Source organism: Protopterus annectens, chromosome 7.part0 (assembly GCF_019279795.1).
Source record: "Protopterus annectens isolate FY-2018-M chromosome 7.part0, PAN1.0, whole genome shotgun sequence".
Classification (NCBI taxonomy): domain Eukaryota; kingdom Metazoa; phylum Chordata; order Ceratodontiformes; family Protopteridae; genus Protopterus; species Protopterus annectens.
The window spans coordinates 1,789,351,105-1,789,374,371 of NC_056739.1; the positions used below are offsets into that span (position 1 = coordinate 1,789,351,105).

General features: G+C 37.5%; 1 protein-coding gene across 1 annotated transcript in view; it reads left to right on the forward strand.

Moving 5' to 3' along the window:
• ALX4 (ALX homeobox 4) overlaps window positions 1–23,267 on the forward strand; it is a 509,794-nt gene that overhangs the window by 333,505 nt on the left and 153,022 nt on the right. The window lies entirely within an intron of this gene.

The following is a 23,267-nucleotide window of genomic DNA, read 5'->3' on the forward strand; positions in this document are numbered from 1 at the left end:
CTTGCTGCAGACCAGCTACCCAATGAATACCTGAAATTAGCAGCAGACTCCATCTCATACCCAGTCTCCATACTCATCAGTCGCTCCATCACTGAACAATATGTCCCCAAACTTTGGAAAATCTCTTACATAATTATCTCGCACAAGGGTGGCACATCTACTGAACTATCCAACTACAGACCAAGTGCTATACTTCCACCTCGAAGTAAAATACTAGAAAAGTACATACACTCACAATTACTGGGCTACCTACTCCAAACTAACATCCGCTCCAGCTCACAACACGGCTTCTGACCCAAGCACAGTACCACAACTGCTCTCCTCAGCTTTACAAATCTCATAAATCAGTACAGAAACAGCAGCAAACTAGTATCATCCATCTTCCTAGACATTAAATACAAAACGTGTAGACGGAACCTCCGTCCTAGCTCCTGTAAAGGCTGCGAGTGATACCCGACTCGATTAAGGATGAAATAACTAAATTTATTGTAAATACAACTCTGCCAAAACGTTCATATCAGCATAAATATATCCAAAAACTGATAAGCACTTTTATCTGCGCAATGCAGACTTCATCAGACCAGGTGACACAATCCATACTGTTACATTTAAATACTTTTTGGCGCCAACTTCTGTGATAACAGAAGTAAATACATTTAGCCCTTTACATTGCGCCTTTAATTGTTAAAAAGTATCAAATGTTTAAAATATCTAAAATGTCTAAAATATGATCGCCCCATATCACCAATCTATCATACAATGCGTTCTATAAATACTAACATTATAAAAATGCATTTATAATAACCTATATAATATTATGGCTATAAAATACAGAAAATAAAAACATAACATCACTAATAATGTAGCCCTACTCTAATGTTTATCTTCATAACTACCCTTAATCATGAGATGACAAAATATAAAACTGAACAAAACACATATTATACTAAATATCTAATATTGTAAACTATATTATATACTTGCTCTCTGCTATTGCAGTGTTAATCCCTAACGTCCTTGATGTCGCTAATACTTATTGCAATTGCAAAAACGGTTTAATAGAAATAAAATCATTGATGCCCGGTTCAGTAGTGGCATCAGTTAAAAATTGCCAACACTTTCCCGTTTACCCAAAAGTGCCTTAAAATTTCCTCCTCGAGGGGATATCTATACATGATCGATAATAGCAAATTTAAAATTATGTGAATTGCCGTATTTACTAATATGTCTGTAAAGTGCATTTTTAGTATCCCTTATTTTGATCCTATAAATGTGATCATATATCCGTTTCCTGAGTTGCCTCTCAGTTTTCCCTATGTAAAATGCAGGGCATACCGTGCACTTAGCCAAATATACTATTTTCCTGCTGTTGCAGTTTCCTCTTATAAATTTTACATAGATACCGTTTAAGTCATTCAATCTGCATCCCCGTTCCTCACCAATATACCACACTGGTTACAAGCCCTACATTTCATAGTAGTTTTTCCATCTCTAACAATATTATTACACCTCGACATTCTTTCCAAGTATTTTTTTATATGTTCAAACCCATTTTATAAACAAATTCGGGTGTATCGCCCAAACTTTTTTTAACTTCCTCATCTACTAATATCATATTCCAATATGTACAAATAATGTTTTTTATATCATTCACATATGGAGAGTATTTCAAAACACATGCTCTATTACGATGTACTTCCGCTGTATTAGTGATTTTCTTAATATTATTCAAATCTATACCCAATACGGGTATATATTTTTCCCCCATTCTTTAATCACGTAATTTGATACATCTTGTAACAACAACAATGGATAACCTCTGTTTGAAAACATAGTTGTTATATTCTTTATTTCCCTTTTCATAATCTCCAAGTTAGAAGACATTTGGGCCACCCGAATGCACTGACCTTTAAAAATGTTTTTAAACATATATTTAGGATGGCAACTATCATATTCAAGATATGCATTTGAATATGTGCTTTTCCTATAGATTTCTGATTGAAAACCTACATCCGTATGACTAATGTACGTGTCCAAATAGGCTATACCTTTAGTCTCTATTTTATAAGTGAATTTCAGGAAATTACTGGATTGGTTGATATAATCAGTAAAGTCCTGGATAATCCCTACTGGTCCATTCCACAGAACAAAAATATAATCTAAAAACCTAGTATAGTATGTGATGTATTTGTAATACTCACCGCTGAAAACATGCTGGTTTTCCCATTCTAACATCACAAGATTGGCAAAAATGGGGGCACATGAGGCCCCCATTGGAACACCTTTTGTTTGTTTGTAATATTCCCCTTCATAATAAATAAAATTATTGTCCAACACTAAACTCATCATATCTGTAATCAAATTGACCCGGTCCCAATTCATGTCCGAATATTTCCTCAGGCTTGTACAAAAATCGTCTAAACCCTGTTGCCTTGGGATACATGAGAATAGGTCAACTACATCGATAGTGATAAAAATAAGATTTCTTCTCCATTTATCAGGGGTAAGGTGTGCCAAAAACATCCATGAGTCTTTGATAAGATGGGGTATCTTACTATAGATAGGTTTCACCCATCTGTAAATGATTACTCCAATATTAAATGTTTTTGATCTACTCCCCCATATTATAGGACGAATAGGGGAATATTACAAACAAACAAAAGGTGTTGCAATGGTGGCCTCATGTGCCCCCATTTTTGTCAATCTTGTGATGTTAGAATGGGAAAACCAGCATGTTTTCAATGGTGAGTACTACCAGTACATCACATACTATACTAGGTTTTTAGATGATATTTTTGTACGTTTTGGCAGAGTTGTATTTACAATAAATTTAGTTATTTCATCCTTAATTGAGTCGGGTAACACTCGCAGCCTTTACTGGAGCTAGGACGGAGGTTCCGTCTACACGTTTTGTATTTAAGGTGTTGTTTTGCTAAGCTTGGTGGATTGATTTCCTAGACATGTCAAAAGCCTTTGACACCATCTCCTATCAAAAACTGCTGCATGAGCTAAACACCATCAATATCTCCATACCAAGCAGTCACTTGGTTCCATAGCTACTTCTCTGAGTGGCAGCAAGCAGTGAAGTGACAGGATAATATCTCAGCTCTGCTCCTGATCTCCATAGGTGTCCCACAAGGCTCAATTCTTGGGCCACTTCTCTTCAATATATTCACCAACAAACTTAGTTCTGTCTGCAACCAGGCCACAACAATGCAATACACAGATGATTCTACTGTCATCTGCGAAACACACACCATCCCTGAGCTACTTCTTGAAACTCAAGCAGCTTTCACTGACAGAGCACAACATCTCATAGAAAATCAATTAATACTAAACCCAAACAAGACAAAAGTGATGCTTTTCACTAATAACAGAAATCCATTACCACAATCCCCCTTCTATATCCTTTCATCAAATAAAACCAAAATCGAACCAGTCAACAATACTAAGCTACTAGGAGTCACTATTGATCACTCAAAGTATAAGTACATAGTCCTTACCATCCAAAAGGTCCACATAAAACTCAGCTCACTCTACAGAGCCAAACCATTCCTCACTCCAACCACCAGTCAGTCTATTGCCAGAACTTACCTCCTACCCACCATACTGTATGAACCTGAAAAAGATGACTTAACCAAATTAGAGGCCTGCTATCACAGAATAGCAAAATTTGCCACTAACCTCCCCAAAAGAACTCATCACTGTACTGCACTAAGACTACTAAATTGGCTAGAATTACCAAATCTACTCTCACTCAACCAGCTTACGATAGCTCACACCATTGTCCACCAAACCAACAACTGCCCATCCCTCAGGAATCTAGTACAGCTATGTTCTACCAACCAATCCCTGCGAAGTCTGGAACACAATACCCCAACTTGTACACAACTCTACCACAACCTCCAATTTCAAACACCATCTCACAGAAAACCTAAAAATAATTGGCCCTGCTCCAAACCTGGGTGACCTTCACTCCATCCTAATCACACTTACTCCCTCCTTATACTCTCCCCAAGCACCATCAATTGCGTACAGTATTTTAAATATATACATTCTGCCTTGTGTAGCCTAACATTGTTTAACTTCCAAATGACTAAATGTATTTGTGTATCAATGTTATACATTGTACCCCTAGAATCTTCTCTTGCCTTGTGTTTACAGCTTCAGAACACATACTATACTAAAATTAGTTTGCTACTATATGTTATGTTACATCCTATTGATCCTATTGCTTATATATATATATATATATATATATATATATATATATATATATATATATATATATATATATATATATATATATGTGTGTGTGTGTGTGTGTGTGTGTGTGTATTTCTCTGTATAACTGTGGATAATAATGTTATATGTTCAGTATAACTGTGGATAATAATAGGTTATATGTTCTGTAGAACTGTGGATAATAATATGTTTTGTAGAACTGTGGATAATAATATGTTATATGTTCTGTATAACTGTGGATAATAATATGTTATATGTTCTGTATAACTGTGGATAATAATAGGTTATGCTACTGTATGTCATATCCTATTGCTTAAATATATTTTAAGTCTCTGTATAACTGTGGAGCTGATCTCCCAGGGCCTCTGCTGAAAATGGACTCTACTGGCTCAAACGGACCATCCCAGTAAACAAATGTAAAATAAAATAATAAATAAAACAGCTGCACTTTATGTAGATTTCTTTGAACTGACTAAGCTCTTCCAACTTCTCAGTAGACAAACTGAGAAAGAATCCATTAAACTTCCATATTATTCTCCATTAAGCCCTCTTTACACTCTTGGAAGTCTGGTTTACTCAATCAGCTGTGTAAAATTCCCTACTTAATTCATACTGAACTCGCAGATCATAATTTTGAAAAGCCAGTAACATCAATTGAAGACTCACTGGTGCTTTCTTAAATGTATTTATGGCTTATAGACTGACTCCACAGTGACTCTTTTGCCACAGACATAGTTAAGCTTATGACAAGCACAACTACACTTAACACTTGTATTTTTATCTGAGCATCAGTCAAGGCCCTTGATCCATAAACCAAAAACAATCACCTGCTGCAGCTTATATTTTGGACTGAATTTACAGTATGCAACTCAACAGTGTCCACAAACATTTGTGTTTTATTTTGTTCTGTTGTTTCTAAATCAAGCAAATTATGCAACAATACTTTGTTTTGACTTTTACACATATTTGCACATCTCACCTAGACTCCATAAATGTTGCAATGTGTTTATTCAGACTGTGCCATTCTGGTAATCCACATGGTTTCCTTATCATCACATGTATTATTATTTATTTTTAGCAGTGCTTGGCTTTGTTTCGGTCTTGTTTTCACTCACTACCATTATTTTATAAGCATCCAGCTCCCCAGTCATACTTTTAAGTTGTGTGCTACAAAGCTGGCTCACTCTTCCTTTATCCCGCACTTACTAAATGCAGCTGTCATTCATATTGTGCCCCTGACTTTTCAGCTTTTGATTCCATACTCAGTTTTATCACTTATCAGCAAAGCATTTAAGTCAGCAAACTCAAGTTTTTGCACTATATGTTTCATTTCAATCAGATAAATATCAATGGACTCTTGAACCCCATGCTTTGCACTGAATGCAGTAGGTTCTTCTTTGGATTACAGTTAACCATTGACAGAATCAATCAATCAATCAATCAATCAATCAATATCTCAATCTCTCTCTCTTTTTCTTCATCTGGTACACAAGCATTATTTATTTAATTTTTTTCTGCCTTTTCAACAATATCACTCATAGTGGGATACAGTTCAAACATTTGACTCTATATTTCTACTTCCTTGAGGAGTCTCCAAGAAAATTGCAAGGACATCACATCAGTGTTGACAATTTTAATATTTTAGGACAAGTAGTAAATTGTAGCAGATGAACTGGTCATTCGGTGGAAGGTGAAAAATTTACTACTTAATATTTGTTCATAGTTGATTTAATGTTCAAAATGTAAAAACAGAATTGGCATTGCAACAACTCAGTAAAATTGGTATCTCAGCGGTAGAGTCCACAGGATCAGGTGATTTTTCCTCTTGCTTTTCTGTCACATATGAAAGATAATGTGCATTTCAGTGATCTTTGTGTGAGACATCAGTTAAAATGTTCATCCTACAACATCTGCCTATATATATATATATATATATATATATATATATATATATATATATATATATATATATATATATATATATATATATATATATATGTATGGGTCACCTTCATTTCTTCATTTGACCTAAAGTTCATTTGCCCAACAGAAATGTCAGGCAGCCCAATTGCCTGACAGTTCATTTGTCCGATAATTAGAAAAAGGCAAATAAAAGGTATATGTCCTTTTCCCCACAGTAGTGCAATCCTGGAGTTGGAATATATAGTAAGGGGGTGTGGAGGGCACAAACCCCCACACGGGGTGGGGTGCGAAGCCCCCCACCTACTTTGGTTTTAGTGAACAATAAAACACCAATGTGGACAATATAAAACCAAATTAGGTGGGGGGCTGTGCCCCCCCACACACCCCCAACTATATATTCTAACTCCGGGATCGCACTACTGTGGAGAAAAGGACATATACCTTTTATATGACTTTTTCTAAATGACAGGCAAATTAATTGTCGGGCAATTGGGCTGCCTGAAATTTCTGTCGGGCAAATGAACTGTAAGGCAAATGAAGGTGGTCTATATATATATATATATATATTATACATATGTATATATATATATATATATATATATATATATATATATATATATATATATATATATATATATATATATTTTTTTTTTTTTTTGTAAAACGTCTATGTAAATTTAAGTGTGTCGGTATCAGATAATGAGTCAGTCTACTGTTTTTACAGACTCAGTGTTCAAATACTTGAATCACAGAGCTTTAAATCGACAAATACCCTATAGTTTGATCCTGACTACAGCACACAATAAAGAGCAGGATAACAGAGGAGGCATCAATTTTAAAATCTATATGAAACACTACTGCACTGATTAACTAAAATTGCAACTGTCAAGGTTGTACATTGGTGAACTTGGACTGTAATCTAATGGATGCATTAAAAAGGTTTGCATATATTTCATTTTTCTCTGTCTCTGCAAAATAGAACTTGTGCTCTGCTGATTTTCCGTAGTGCTACAAATTGTAAAGCTATTGGCCTATATCCAGAAGAACTAATTAATTTATTTCACATGCAATAACCTGCAAGTTCAAGCAAGCTATATTCATCTGGTTGGTACTGGAAGTAAAGTACCAGTGAATACATACATACACACAAATATTTCAAGCATGGACATTAATGCCCTTCTAGCTTGCCAATATACCAAAGCAGTTGTTCCCATAATAAATATCCAGGCTGTTCTTAAAAATATCTAAACTAGTACTTGCTTTAATGTAATTTGGAAGTCTGTTCCATACATCAGCTACTCAGAGAACCATTTAGTACACTTCTCATTCCTATACAATCTTCTACGTAGGTTGTCTGATGATTCTCTAGTACTTTTTGATAACCCCCAACATTCCCAGAGGTAGTTTTCTCTAATGCCCTATATACCTGAAAAAGATCTCCTCTTAGATATCTGTAAGAGACACGGTACAAGTTCAGATATTTTAGTCTTTCACAACAACCTAAATTTTCACATCCATGGATGCCCTTGGTATATTTCCACTGTACTCATGCTTGTTTTCTTATAGGGTTTCCATATTGTTATTCCTTATTATTATTGTTACTGTTATAGTGAAGGACCTTGCTCCTGAATGAAAACTGTTTTACTGGGCTGTTTACTGCTGAATAAAATTCAAAGTGGACTGGAGTGAGGAAGGACCTCAGCAGTTAGGAATCAGCTTTAATAGTAATCTTCATTCTGTAGTCAGATCTCACCTGTGCAAACAGGAACTTTAAGCTTTATCTGTCTAGTCAATAATCATAATAATTAGCAGTGTCAGTAGCACAAGAGGTAGTACACTCGTGTTTGGTGCAGAATGCTGTTGGTTCTATTCCCACACCAGGTAGATCATCTTTCCCCGCTGATTCTGCCAAGCCCATTACCTTGGCTGTGGTTTCGCTCAACAGTAGGTAGGGACAGTGGGAATCTCCTTCATGCATTCATGTGCATCACTAATTAGATGATGAAGCATTTGGCTACCTTAAGAGAGTCATAGTTACTCCCGCCATTTACCCGCACTTCATTGAATTTCTTCACTTTGACATTCAGAGCACTGGGCAGAAATATCACTTCAACACCCATCTCGGGACTTTGTGATGCTTTGTTTTAGTTAAACAGTCAGATTCTTCCAGTCCACACCAGTTCTAAGTCAGCTGCTAGCTGCCAGATGATGCGGGATGCCAGTCAGGACCAGCACCCCCCCATACCTGGGGCAATCCACAGGAAGGGCCCAGCATGTGTCCAGAGTTGTTGCTGCCATCCCCCTGCTCCCCAGGGGGGTGCAGTGAGGGGGTAATGCCTCATCCAGCCATGGCTCATGCTCAGCCCCACTTCACACCCAAATCTGACTGACCCAGCCCTTAGAGACAATCCTTATCCGAAAGTATGGAACTGGCTTGCCGACTTCCCTTACCTACGTTGGTCTAACATGCTAGCGGCTGTTTACCTTGGAGACCCGCTGCAGATACGGGTACAGCCCAGTGCAAGACTTATACCATCTCCCCCGGATTTTCAAGGGCTGGTGAGAGCTTACCTGATGCCACCAGAACCAAGATGCTTTCCAGGGCGTAGGCCCCTCTACTTTGTAAAGGGCAGGGTGCCCTGGAATGGGTTCACCCCGATAAAGAGAAATCACCCAAGAGCCCCAATGGCTTCTCTGGGATCATTTGAGTCACCACACTGGAATGTCACAAGTTGACCATCTCCAGATTCAGGGATCTGAACCCAACTCCCTTTCGATTAGCTGAGGGTGATGAAGGCCATTGCCCATCTCTCAGGACTGACTAACCCATGTTCAACCTCTGTTCACATGGAACCCTTCCCCACTTTGGCCTTCAAAGATCTCATTTGAATATTTGCTACTACCATCAAGATCTGCATCCACGGCAGCTCCACCCAGGCCCTCACCCTGGGCTTCAGTGCCACCACGGCAGCCCTCCTACTCATCGAGGCATAGCCCCCTTGGCTCCCAGTGCTGGCAATGGCTGGGTATGGGCCTGATGCTCCAGCGTGATCCATTTTTAGGGCTAGCATAAGGGTGGTGCTGCACTCCTGAGTGTGCTGCTCTTCAGATGAGCAGTTAAACAGAGTTCCCGTCTGCGTGAGTTGATGGTAGCCAAGATGGATGTAAAATATCCAAAGGCACCTACTGAAGAGAGTATGGGAAGTTCCCCAGTGCCCTGCCCAAATTTCCTTTAGTAGTATAAATACCACCTTGGGTCTCCCTGAAAACAGGCTACTAACCTAGTGGAACTAATCTGGTCAACTAAGTATGTGTGTGTGTATATATGTATATATATATATATATATATATATATATATATATATATATATATATATATATATATACATATATATCAATGAACATAGTTGTCAATTTATACTATTTGAAATATAAAACACAAAAAGAAGGACATGAAAATAATTTGTTATGAAAACCTGCACAATGTATAAAACAAATTGTCTACAGATATCCTACAAACCTGAGTTCCTATCAAAGGAAATCCGGTGACATTAAAACCCATCATGCTTTACCGTTACATACATCACATGTTCAGGCTAAAATGTGCCCGTCTGTGTGCAATTTGAGAGTTATTTATACCACTGCCTAACACTTTTTTATTATGTTGTAATTCTTCTGGCAATGAATAATAACCCTGGTGATAATTATGAAAGCGTTGCCATTCCACAGCAGCTCTAAAATAAAAGGCACTAAATCCTAGATAATAAGGGTTATTTCCCTTGCTTAAATTGGCAGTGTTGGCATGCTGCAATAAAGAGAAAACCCCACTGGAGTCCATCTTACATTCTATCTCACTGCATGTAGATGAGGTGCGTGTGTGAGAGAGCCGAGTGCTTATCTTAGGTACTTCAAAACGTTAAACCCTGTGGTGACAACTTCAAAGCAGAACATTGTTTCACACATGCCTATTAAAGTTGACATTTTCTTTTTCTAAGTCAGGGACACATTGTTAAAGTGTCCAGCCTTGATAAACAGTCCATTTTTTTCTATTAGCATATATGACTCCTTGGAGAAAAAGGTCATTTTAGTGCCACAGTAAATATATAGTTCCAAAAAAAAAAAAAAATCAGACAAAACTGTTTTATTTTTTACTCATGCAACAAGTAAACCATGCAATTGTTTTCTTTTTTAATTCTTCGGGTACAAGGGGGCTTTCCCTCAAGGAAAAATGTTTCTTGCTGTGGATTTCATCCATCTGAAGCCGTGACCAGTGTGCTGTGACCAGTGTGCTTCATCCAGTTGAAGTACCATGGAATTTTATTTTGACATAATGTCGGGGAACCAGAAATTACCTGGATGGCTGGGCCAAGAAGCATTTATCAGCCATTAAAATCTATGCGTCTATTGTGATGCAGGTTAAGAAATCAGTACCAATAACATATTATTAACATGGCATACCGCTCAACTGTACAGATTTTCACAGAATAACCATATTTTTCCCTCATATTTTGGTCTGTTTTTCATAAAATTGTGTTTTTATGGCAAATTAGTGACAAATCTTTAAAGATTTAAGTTAGAAAAACATGATGGACATTTCAGTTTCAGACTTTATACCCTAAAGAAAATTCATACTAATGCAAAACCTGCTATTTTATCAACTTTCTAAGTTTGTAATTCCAATATATAAAATTTGTCCCTAATTTTGGGTCTTTGTCCCACTTTTATTTATGGCTTTGTCCACATTTCTTGCTCTAAGAGCTTTGAGTACATGTGGGGGTAATCACTGAAACATGGGAGGAATGTTAATCTGTTTTATTATATAAACATCTGCACTTTCTCAACTTAGTTGTTTACCATCACTAATGGATTGTTTAACAAATGTTTTTTAACATTTACACCAAAGTATAAAATGTAATGCATATACTCTGTATAACTGCTAATACAAAATATATGCTTTATTCTTCATACAGAGTACTCTGTATTTGTTTCATGGGGAGATGGCACTATTCACACTAAAGGAATGCAAGATAAGAGATGAAAGATTTTTCTGAGGCAGGAGTCCATAAATCACTCATTGAAAAACAGATTTTTTCTTTCAGAAAACTGAATTTTGAAAGAAAGTACCAAGGGATAAATATACATGCAGTTGCCTACTGTATAAATACCCGGACATGCCACTTCAAATAACCAGCTCTAAAACTGTGTTTGGAGAAAAAAAAAGTATATCATATTACTTGAAGTGTAGGAGAAGTTGGCATAACAGTTGAGGTGTTTATCTCACAAATACAAAGTACAGGGTTTGATTCTAACTTCTGGCTGTTCTCTATGCTTGCAATAGTCAGCAGACCAATTTACCTATGAACCATTGTTAAGTGGCTGTTTTGATTAAACAGTCAGTACAAAGCTTCTGTAGCACAATCTACATTAAAGCACAATTAAGAAATTTTTTTCAGCAAAGAGCCCTATGGTATGTACCTAACCAGGCATATCCGATAATTAGAACGTCCACAGAGGTTCCTCACTAAAAGAATACAGGACATAAGGAACATGTCCTGCGCAGACCACCTCAAGGCCCTAGCCCTATATTCTGTCTCCTACAGGCTGAAGGAGATCTATATCTGGCATGCAAGGCATTGTTAGACCCCACTCTCATGGACCTCCTGCATATGCACCGGAATTACCCATTCTAAAGACTTAAACCTTTGCCTGTGATATAAATAAGACTTGCTGGAAAGACAGGTATGTTTCCCAGAGACTACCCCTTCTCTGGAACAGGCTCCGCATCCATGTTAAGCAGATTTCCTCCCTATCCCAGTTCAAGTTCATCTTGGGCAATTGGAAGGGGAAGAGGAAATTCATCCCTGGTTTGGGACTTATGTCTCTAATGGATATCCTGGAAATGGTTAATCTCCCAGGCCCCAGCTTGTAAATGTTTCACTTCCCAAGCCCCTGCTTACACTTATCAAGGGAACCACAACTTCTCAGAGATTTCTACCCAACAAAACCCTTATTCCCCATCCTCATTATTTCCCCTTACCCTTGCGCCTTTCCATATAAATCCAATCAATTCTTTTGTCACACTTTGTTAATTGAATTTGACTGCATGGAGGTAGTAAAGTACTAACTAACTCCTGTATTTTTATTTTACATAAAGAGAGTGTTTTTTATTTATTTTTTTATTTTTTTTACTTTTTAACTATAACTCTAACTCTACTGTTCATATTTATTTACTATATATACACATTTTATAATATTTTATTTGTGTGTGTGTGTTTTTTTTTTTTTTTCTTCTTAGAATGTATCACTTTTTTGAGTTTTCTTTCTCCCTCTCTCTGGAAATGGAATTCTTCCAAAAGAGCTAGAAAATAAAAAAAATAAAAATAAAATAAATAAGATTTGGGATGCATGGATAGGCTTAAAACTGCCATTGTGATTATTAGTCTAGTAAACGCTCAATGACCCTATGGTGTTCTCAGAGTTGGTATATATAAGTTTGAGGGGTGTGGTGAGATTGACCCCCTCTGCAAAAAAAGAACTTTAAAAGGAGAAGAGCGATTTTTGTGATTCACTCTTTCTGGGTTTTCAGTCTATTTTTTTTAATCTATTCAGCATTTCAAGTGCTGACATTTCAATAGGGAGCCATAAAAACTGCTCATACAGATATGTATAACTACAGCAGTGCATAGCTGTGCACATCTACAGATACTGCCCACAATGCACATGCATGCTAATACTGCCTCAGTGCCCAATAAAACCCTTGCCTGCTACTTCTGTTCCTTTGTCAAGCGAGATACATTCACCCATACATACATACATACTACTTCCCCAGTGATAGTAAACCCACATCTGCTTCTTCTGCCCAAGTAGCCAATGACAGTATACCCATACCTACCATTACTATCCAGGTGTTAATAAAAATAAACTCATGCCTGCTACTTCTGCCCCAGTGTGCCAGGTGACATTGCACCCATACATACCACTACTGCCACAGTGTTAGTAAACCTATACCCGCTTCTTCTGCCCCAGTGCCCAGTGAGAATACACACACACACACACACACACACACACACACACACACACACACACACACACACACACACACACACACACACACTACTACTACTGTCCCAGTGCCAGGTGACAGTGCACCCATACATACCACTACTGCCCCAGTGTTTACTGCTCCAGTGTTAGTAAACGTATACCTGCTTCTTCTTCCCTAGGGTCCAGCAAGAGTACACCCACACATACTATGTCTGCCCCAGTGCCTAGTGAGAGTATGCCCATATATACTGCTACTGTTCCACTGTTAGTAAACACATACCTACTTCTTCTGCCCCAGTGTCAAATGAGACTACATCCACACATACTACAACTGTCTTGATCCACAGTGACAGTGCACTCATAACTAGCACTACTCCCCTACTGCGCAGTAATAGTGTACACATAGTTGTTATTACTGCCCCGTTCACAGTGATAGCAATCTCAAACCTGCTTACTGCTGCAATAGTGGCCCATGGCAGTAAACCCAGATTGTTGCTAATGTGTGCCCGGGTGATAGCACCTCATGTCATGTGTACCCTGCAGTTTTCATGGCATGTCAACCCCCAACCCCCCTGCACTTGCTCAGTGTGTTGTTTACAACAACCGCACACTGAAATGCTGGTCATCACTACATTCAATCCTGTTTGTGGTAAAATGAACACCAGACATCTTATCATTTAGCTAAATCATAATCCCGCTACTGCTACATCTGAGGCAAGCATTGTGGTCACACTTGTATACAGCAGCGGGGGAAAGGGGTGGAATCTCTGAATTGAAAGGACAACCTGATTTATAAAGCTGTTGCTAAGCAACACATATCAAACCAGAAGCAGACATTCACAATGCAGTGACCCCCATATGTGTCCTTCATGTTAATGTCAAGTTTGTGACATTTTTGTAGGTTTCATGAAAAATTCATGGAGAATTTTATAATTAAAAAGTATACAAAATGTAGTTGTTTTGGAGAGTGAATTAATGCAATATTAAATTAATTTACTGATAATTTGCACATACTGATATGTTTTACAAAAGACTGCAAGTAATTTGTTTTAGCAAAATTTTGTTTGAATTTAAATAGTTACACTCTGTCAATTATATGAACGTGTTCCCTGTTAAAAATAATTTATTCCCTGGAGAATTATTTTAACAGGGTCTGAAACTCACACCCAATAACTAAAAACACATGTCAGTCCATGACAAAGTTCATGGGTTTTAAATAATTACACAGTCACTAAAGACTGCTTGCAACTGAATATGTGACAAAAATGTTGAAAATCACCTAAGAATATTAAAATATATGCATCAAGTAGAAGTAAAGTTTTACAGATATTGTCCAGCATAACATTATTCTGAAATCATTTAAAAAGTATGGCATGTTCATGTGCTATTTATGTTAGATCAAAGTAAATGAATTTAGTGAATGATGAATGTCCATTGGAAAATGAAATGCAACCACCGGCCTGGAATAATTTATTACTTACGTAAAATGAGTTTATTAACAGCTTAAAAACATGCTGAAAGATTTAAAATGTGTAAAACAAAAACTTATGTATGCCAAAGCATTATAAAAATATTTCCTTCACAGATTTTTTTCTGCTACTGGCCATATAGATTTCTTTATGAAGTCAGTTCTTACCAAGTGTGACTTGGTGACAAAATGTATCCATAACTATATCCATTTACATTGATCCAGACTTCCCCAGATATCTGCACACAGACATTTCTTCGATGACTGTCATGAGATATTTCAAGGAGTGTTAATACAGAGGTTACGGCCAAATTCATCAGCTGCTAACTGGGGCAACAATGTCACAGACGTTTGGGCAATGCAGACAGACAAGGCATAAAATCTGCAGGTACCCTTCTCATTTGGGAATGGAGGAAGATGTTCAGTCAAACTGGGTTGTACTAATATATTTTTTTCTTTTGTAGTGAGTTGTTCTTGCTTGCATGAATATGAAATCGGCAGAGGATCTTGGGGTTATGAGGAGGTGGCTCTGATATGACTTTTGAGTAGTTGGTTTGTGGCCTATTGAGAGAATCAATTATTTAAAAAGAAAATCATAAGCAGTAGCTTTTAACAGAAGAAGTGGACCTAAACACATTCAGAAACAGGTCAAGGTCTGTGAAAGACAGACAAAGACAGACCGAGATGCGATGGAGCCTGTTTAATGTGCCCTTTTCACCTGCCTGTTTTCTGAAATGCTGCTAGATGTGAAAGATGTTATAAAAGTATTTGTAAAGCTGGACATACAGTGTCAGCCAATGTAAAATTCCAAAAATAAAAGGTGATGACCATGTGTTTTCTCTTGAGAGGATTATAAAAGCAAAAGGTTGTCAAGTGCAGAATGAGATTATGACACGAACTTGTATATGTAATAAAACAAACTCTAAGTCCAGTGACTTAGCGTGAAAATGCCATAAGCTGAAGATATCCTTTTCACCAGGGTTTGATTCCCACATTTTTCAGCTGTACATTATGTGACTGAGAATATTCACTAACTATAGAGTGTCTAGTATATAATTAGCAAGAGAATCATGAAGTATTCCTCCACAAATTACTTTTGCATTTTTGGTTGTAGTTATTGTGAATCAGACTGTGATTCCCAGGTTGATAAGTCCATTTTGGAATTAAATTCTTCCAGCCCTACTTGAACCCAAACCTATTACAAATGAACACTTAAATCTCTGATGTAATATTATTTTGTTTCAAAAGAAGGATGACAAGTACACACACAGTAAAGAGCAAGTTCCCTTAAAACACAAGAGATCACAGTCAGTCTGGGGCTGGTTTCTCCCTCCTTTTCCAGATCCCCCAGTAAGACTCCCCACTGGCACAGTCATAGGGTTGAGATCTCAGTTGACTGGTCAAGCCAAAACCTCCAGCACCCTCTCTGTCCAGCCAGAGCTTCATGTCCCTACCTAAGCACACACACACACACACACACACACACACACACACACACACACACACACACACACACACACACACACACACACACTTTGAGGTTTGATTTACATACAAACAGACACACACACACCTGGGAAAGGCTGCCACAGTTTCACTATCTATGCCCCCTTCTGTCCAGACTATAAGGTAGTTTTCACTGCCACCAGCCAACTCTTTATCAGCTACTTTAAGGCCCTTAACAAAGGGTGTCCAATCCTATTGTGTAATGTTACTATTAATCCAAATGGTAGTCTGACCAAGAGCACAGTGACACCACTCTAAGAGCTTAAATATCTCTAAACACATCAGCCACAATTGAACGGTTTAAATATATTTAATAATAAAGGCACAAGAAAATAATAAATAATCAGTTACATCAGAGTTCAAAATCACAGGAAATATTTAAACCATCATTGCAGGATGGTCTCAAATAAATAAACATCTAAGCTAAACTTTACAATATCCCTATCTGAATCTAAAAGAGTTACTATGCCCTAAAAACTTACAGCAAGGCAGGTGCAGAGGTGAATGGATCTTCTAGCTGATGATGATGTTGTCAGGTCAAAAGACAGATACAAAATGCCCTTTTTCTCACCCTCAGAAAGTTCTTAAATTAATATGAGCTTGGATGACATCACTTTTTTGTCACCTGACTTCAGTTCCCAAGCTAACTCCCAATGTTAGAAACTACCCACATTTAACATCTCTCTGTGAAAATACATCACCTTCAGTTGTTTGTAACTGTTAGAAGACATAAAACACTTACAAAACAATACAGAGTCCCCTAGTGTAGACATCCTGTTGACTGAAACTGAAAGATAACTTTTATAGCACAATCGTAAAGCAATTTAATTTCAACTATTTTCTTGAAGTTTTGCAAGTTAACCCTCTATGTTCTAGTTTCCACTGTTAAAACATATACATTTAACACAATTACAATAGTTTATATACATTTCTGTTCTAAGCCAGCAGGGCATGCTGTGGTTACCTTTTAGCTCAGTACATAACATACAGTTCTAACACAGTAGTAGCATAAGCATCTTACCTGAAGCATGTTGGCATTCACAAATGATGCATAACCACTTACTGACAAGTCCAGCTGTCCGGAATTTTGCATCTCCTTCTGTCATACTTCTATAGAAATCATATTAATATTCTCAAATGACATATACTTATTTACAAAATTCCAGATAGCTGGGCTGGTAATATCTCCTTCTGTTACATTTCTATGTAAATCATATTAATATTCACAAATGGCATATAATTATTTATAAAATTCCAGCTAGCTGGGCTGGCAGTATTTCCCTGTGTCACACAAGCCACACCGGCTCTTGTCGGATACTGAGCTCTCTATCTGCAATTGACTTTACATCATCAGAATTATTCATCTAAAACTTGGGAGGATTACATTAACAAAAGCAGCCCCCTACACTCACTCACAGAGCAGCCATCAAGAAAAAAGCCCCACCACAGTTGATTTTCATCATAAAAGCACTTACCCTTTCATCTACATTTACCTTCTAATATGTGCATGCATGGACACACACACACACACACACACACACACACACACACACACACATACATACATACATACAAATACATCCAGATTCTTGATTTCTTGACCTAACCTCCCTAGTGCGACAACACAGGCAGCAACACAGGCATCACAAACACATACATACACACATATACAGCTACAGTCATGCTCTTACAGACATGCACACACAAGTCCACACATATACACATACTAACACACACACACACACACACACACACACACACATGCTCTTCCACATCTTCACTGAACTTACCTGCACCATAATTGCTTCCATAGAAATGAACAGGTGACCAACATCTTTTGACGACTTTCACATTTTCCTCCAGCAATGAAATTTTACTCAGCCAAATAAGCCTCTTAATCACTTGGCAACATGAACCACGAGCTGCTGGCATTTTTAAGGAACAGCACATGGCACATCAGCATTAGAGCTAGCCTTTTGTCTACCCACTTCTTCTTCTGCATTCAAAACTATTGAAATTCAGAAAAGATGGTGATCAGTTAAACTTCCTAATCTATGCTTATGTGTTGATAGTGCTATTAACATTTTCTGACAAATAATGAGTTAGAAATCATACCTTGCTTGTTATATCGCAGAAATTCATATTTAACTGATTTAATCTGCTTGCCCTTGTGTAAGAATAAGTCAGGGAGCACTATTCTGAAAAGAAAAGCAATAATCTTTGATGTCTTTTAGAATGTTACTTGTAACATGTTTTTTTTTTCTTTTTTGATTTAGTCAAGAATAAACCATCTTTGAAGAAGAATTATCCCTTTTATCCATTGCCTAAATGTGTAATCACATCCTGCCTCTTAGGTGTGTCAGATAATTTCCTGTCTTACTCTCCATTTTAGTTTTTATCAGACTCCTGAAGGGCATTGTGTCAGAAACCTTCATGAAGTACAGTCCCAGCACAACCAAGGAGTACTCTCTTTTCCATCTCGGTAACCATGCTGGTCATCTACAAGACAATTAGCTTTTATAATTTTCAGTAACATCCCTTTTAGAATCTTTGCCACAACCTTCTCTGGAGAAAAAAAGTGAGACTAACTGGGATGATAACAGACAGTTATAGGCCTGTCTGACCACTGTACAAGGGGAAGGGCCATCAGCAAATGATATTCCATTTTAACCACCATAGTTTAAAATGAGAGGGTGTACATTTCTGCCAGTAATTCACACAGGCCACTATAATCTCATTTTTGTTTGTTTCTTAACAGTATAAACCCAATACAAGTGTTCTTTGCAGGGATTCATGAGTAAACCAGATGCACTGTCTAGTTAAGGAATTTGCTCAAAGTCACACAGTAGGTATATGTAAGCTGAAGAAGAAGAAAGACACAGGAGTATGATATGAAGTCCACTGGCATTTCATAGCCTTAAATTTGTATACCAATTACCAGGCAATTTAGCACTTTGGGAAAGAACTCAGTCAGGAGCTGCACCTTAATCTAACCAAAGTCCCTTGAATTGTTTCTCCATTTGTATTCCAGTCACTTCCTAATCTTTCTATTTGCCCCCACTCACACTCCCCCTTCCTTTCTTTTCTACTATCCTATCTCATCACTCTTATATAAGTAGAGCCAACCAGCTCAGTGTTTCTGCCTCATCTGTTGCAACATCCTTGGAAGTTTCTCTCCCCTATTTTCTAGCACTGATTTGCCTTCTTGATTTGACAATTTTACCCAGTATCTTTGAAGAACTTATTACTCCCTCACTCATCTTCTTCTCTGAAATGAACAATCTGCAGGATATGTTTTTTTTTTTGCATACTCAAATGTTTTGTTTTCATTCCCTTTTTCCACTTCTTTTTCTCTTGTATAAATCACCTTCTTACTGCTTGCTCTCTCTGTCTTGGTGCGTGTTTTGTTTATTTATTCATTCATTACATCTTCCCTTATTTTTCTGAAACACATTGTGATGTCTCCACACTCTGGGCCACTAATCGAGGAGCCTCAATCCTCACCACTGACACGAGAGAGGGACATTCACTAGGAATCCAAATGGATAAACACAATATTTCCAGATGCAGACCTCTCTGCATCAAACACAATTTCACTTAAGTGCACACAGGGAACCCAGTCAGTCCAGGATCTGGATTTCTCTATCTGTCTCTCTCCAAGTCCCCAGTAGGGCTCTCCACTGGCACAGCTACAGAGTTAAATCCTCAGCAGAGTGCCCAAGCCAAGTCCTCCATCACTCTGTCTGTGAAACCATTGCTTCATGTCCCTGCTCCAAGTAGCCGAAACACACACACTTTTGAGATTTGATTTGCACACACACACACACACACACACACACACACACACACACACACACACACACACACACACACACACACACCTACCTGGGAAAGGCTGGTACGATAAGGCTCTTAAAAGGGTATCCAATTATACTGAGTGAAGTTAATATTAATACAAATGGTAATGTTGACCAAACAGCAAGGCTTTCAGGAGTGGCCAGAGTGATCACTAAATAAATTTGTGCAAATACTCTCAAAACTTAATTTTTCTAGGAGGACCAGATACAATGAAAAGTCTAAATATATTTAATAATAAAATAACATTAAATACTAAATATCTATTTACAGTAAACACCAGAGTTTGTTACAGGAAATATTGAAAATAACATAGCTGGAAAGAGTCACACAGTTACAGAAAAATAATACTTAACTATTCTCAATATATTTTCCTGACTGATCTAGAGAATCACCTTCCCTACTTACTGAATAGAGCAAGGCAAGATGATGTGGGTGAGTAGTCCTTGTTGTCAGTTCCAAGATGGAATACAGAATACTGAACATAATTTTATACTAATATCCAAATATTTTTTCTGGCTTAAAGAATGACATCACACACACATCTGGTCATCTGACTCTGTTTCCTGCACTATCCCCACCCACCAGACTCTGTTTCCTGCACTATCCCCACCCACCACTTGAATCTGTCAGGATTTAGCACCTACATGTTAACATACACACTGACAGAGCTTTGCTCAGATCTGCTGCAGCTGTTGGAAATCATAAAGACATTTTAATACTTCTACTCTGCCTACACAGCTACTAAGCCATACTTCTTACAGACATTGCATCGCTGGCTTAATTCAAAACTGAGAAATAACATATGTATGGCCTAAGCTCAGTATTTAATTTCTTTGCTATTTTTAATTTTGAGATTAACCTCTTCTTTTCCAGTGTCCTCTGTTAAAACATACATTCAGTTACAGTACATTTATTTTCTATCCAGCAGGGCACACTGTTGATACATTTAACACAAGCGGCTTTACAAATACATTTTTCAACACAAGCATCCGTACAAATCAGTTTGATATACAAATGTGTAATTCTTTTCAAAATTCCAGCTAGCTTATGCTGGCATATGTTAAATCCACTTCCCTACTTCCCCTGCCATAGCAGGGCAGTAACTCTTATCGTCACACACAACATCTTCACCTTCCCACACTACTCCACCCAAATGCCGCCATAAGTGTAACATATATTCTATATATCCTAGTACCTACGTCTATGCGCAGACCATGGGTTTCCTGAACCCTTTGCTATTCTGGTAACTATATATAATGTACTTTCTACCTGACTGGTTCCCTTTTATAACATTTCTTATTGTGTTTCTCAGGTGACTAAGGTTATATCTCCTTTCTTGAAGCCCATCACAGCAATATTCAAAGATGATGACTGACACTAAGTTATGAATATTGATCAAAGGCTTACCTCCCTCTATCTCTGTCATCTCGTTTTCATAGGCGATGATTAAATTAAGAGTATTCCTTTATTTATATTCTTTGTATTCTTCACAGGAGTTCCTTCAAATCAGATCTTCTCCCATATCCCTTACCTTCCTTGGCCTGTATGTGGACACATCTCCAAGTTCACTCATGAAAGACTGAGATCTCCCATGAATCTTTTTCCCTTTTATGTTTGATCATGTAACTATCCTTCTTTCCTTATATGGTCATCTGTAGCTTGCAAATGCACACCAGGGGTGCACCCCCATGCTTCTCCTGCCAGCCTCAAAGCCTTTGCCATCATTGGTATTTATCATACTTATTTAATTTATTTGATTTTACAGTGCTCATTATCTAACCCTGAATATGCATTCTGACCCTCCCTTCCTTATTTTTCCTGTCTTTTTAACACCTTGATTATCACTTTAAGACACAAGCATCTATACATTTTATTAAAGAAACAAACCATATTAACATATTCTCAGTTGGAAACATCATACATTACATATATTCTTTTGTGTAATTATCATCAGTCCACCATTACATAAACTGATCAGTCTCTGCCTTTCTTTAAACTTTACTCCTCCTAGAAAGCATTATTTTGCATGTGGTTCCAAAATTTCCATCTATGCAATTTCTCCTACCCTTTTTTAAATATGCCACTTCCAGTTTCTTTTATCTCTGCTGCTATATTCAGTATTCCAAGTACAGTCCGTTTATTTATTTATTTATTTCAGTTTGATGACCGGGGAAGTCCACTGGGCCAAGAAGAGCCCGTTGTCAGTGAAGGCCCGAGGAGAAAAGCTCCATTAACAATAACAGAGTAAATAACATTTGCTGAGAGTACAATTAACAATTATGGAGAGATGACATTATATACAGAGTAGCTGCAGTGACAGTGGACATTCATTCTGTAATCTTTATAGAATACATTTTCAAACAAACAGTTACAACATTTCATAAGATATAAATATAAATCAAGGATCTAATGAAAATAAGGATAGAAAAGGAATCCAGCAGTAATAAGCAGATGTGAGGAGTAGTATGTGGGTGTCAGTAGGGAGACAGTACCTGCTGGGAAAAGAAAGATGAGTGGGGGGGCTCATGTAGGGGAAGAGCATGGACATATCCATTTAGATAATAGGTAGGAGTTTAAGAGAGATTTGAAGTTGGTGTGGTTTGGTGTGCGGTTTAGATTTTGAGTTCCATTTTCTAGTAACTCCTTATTTTGGGAGCCACCAGAATTAAAATTAACAAGGCCTTACTAGGTCTAGGCAGTTCAGTTCCTGCATTCCTGCTAAAAAATAATTTCCTTAGTTACACCCATTTGCTCATCCAATATTTCTGACATAGAGTACTGTGTAAGTTTTAAAGTCGGCCAACTCATTACACTCCCAAACAATATGTTCCCAGTTACCCCTTTCTTCCCCATCACATTTCCAACATTTTCCATCTACTTGAGGAAAAACTCAATTTGCTTGGTACATACAAATACTGAAGAAAAAACTTCCAAGCAAAAACAAAAACGTCCAAGCAAAAACAAAATCTTAACTCGTCTAGTCTTTGTTGCACATCTGGGAGATGTACACGTTCTCCCATTGTTTTCTTGTGAACTGCTCATCTAATCTCTCTTACAAATCTTTTTTAACCTCCTCTTTTTGATTCTTATAATCATGCAATATTTTATATGCCCTACAAAATTATACCTTCATCAGCTTCTGTTCTAGATTCAACTAAAAGTCCATCAGAATAGGTCTTTCACTAAAGGCTCCCCTATCCCTTTCTTTTTGAATAAACTCCGA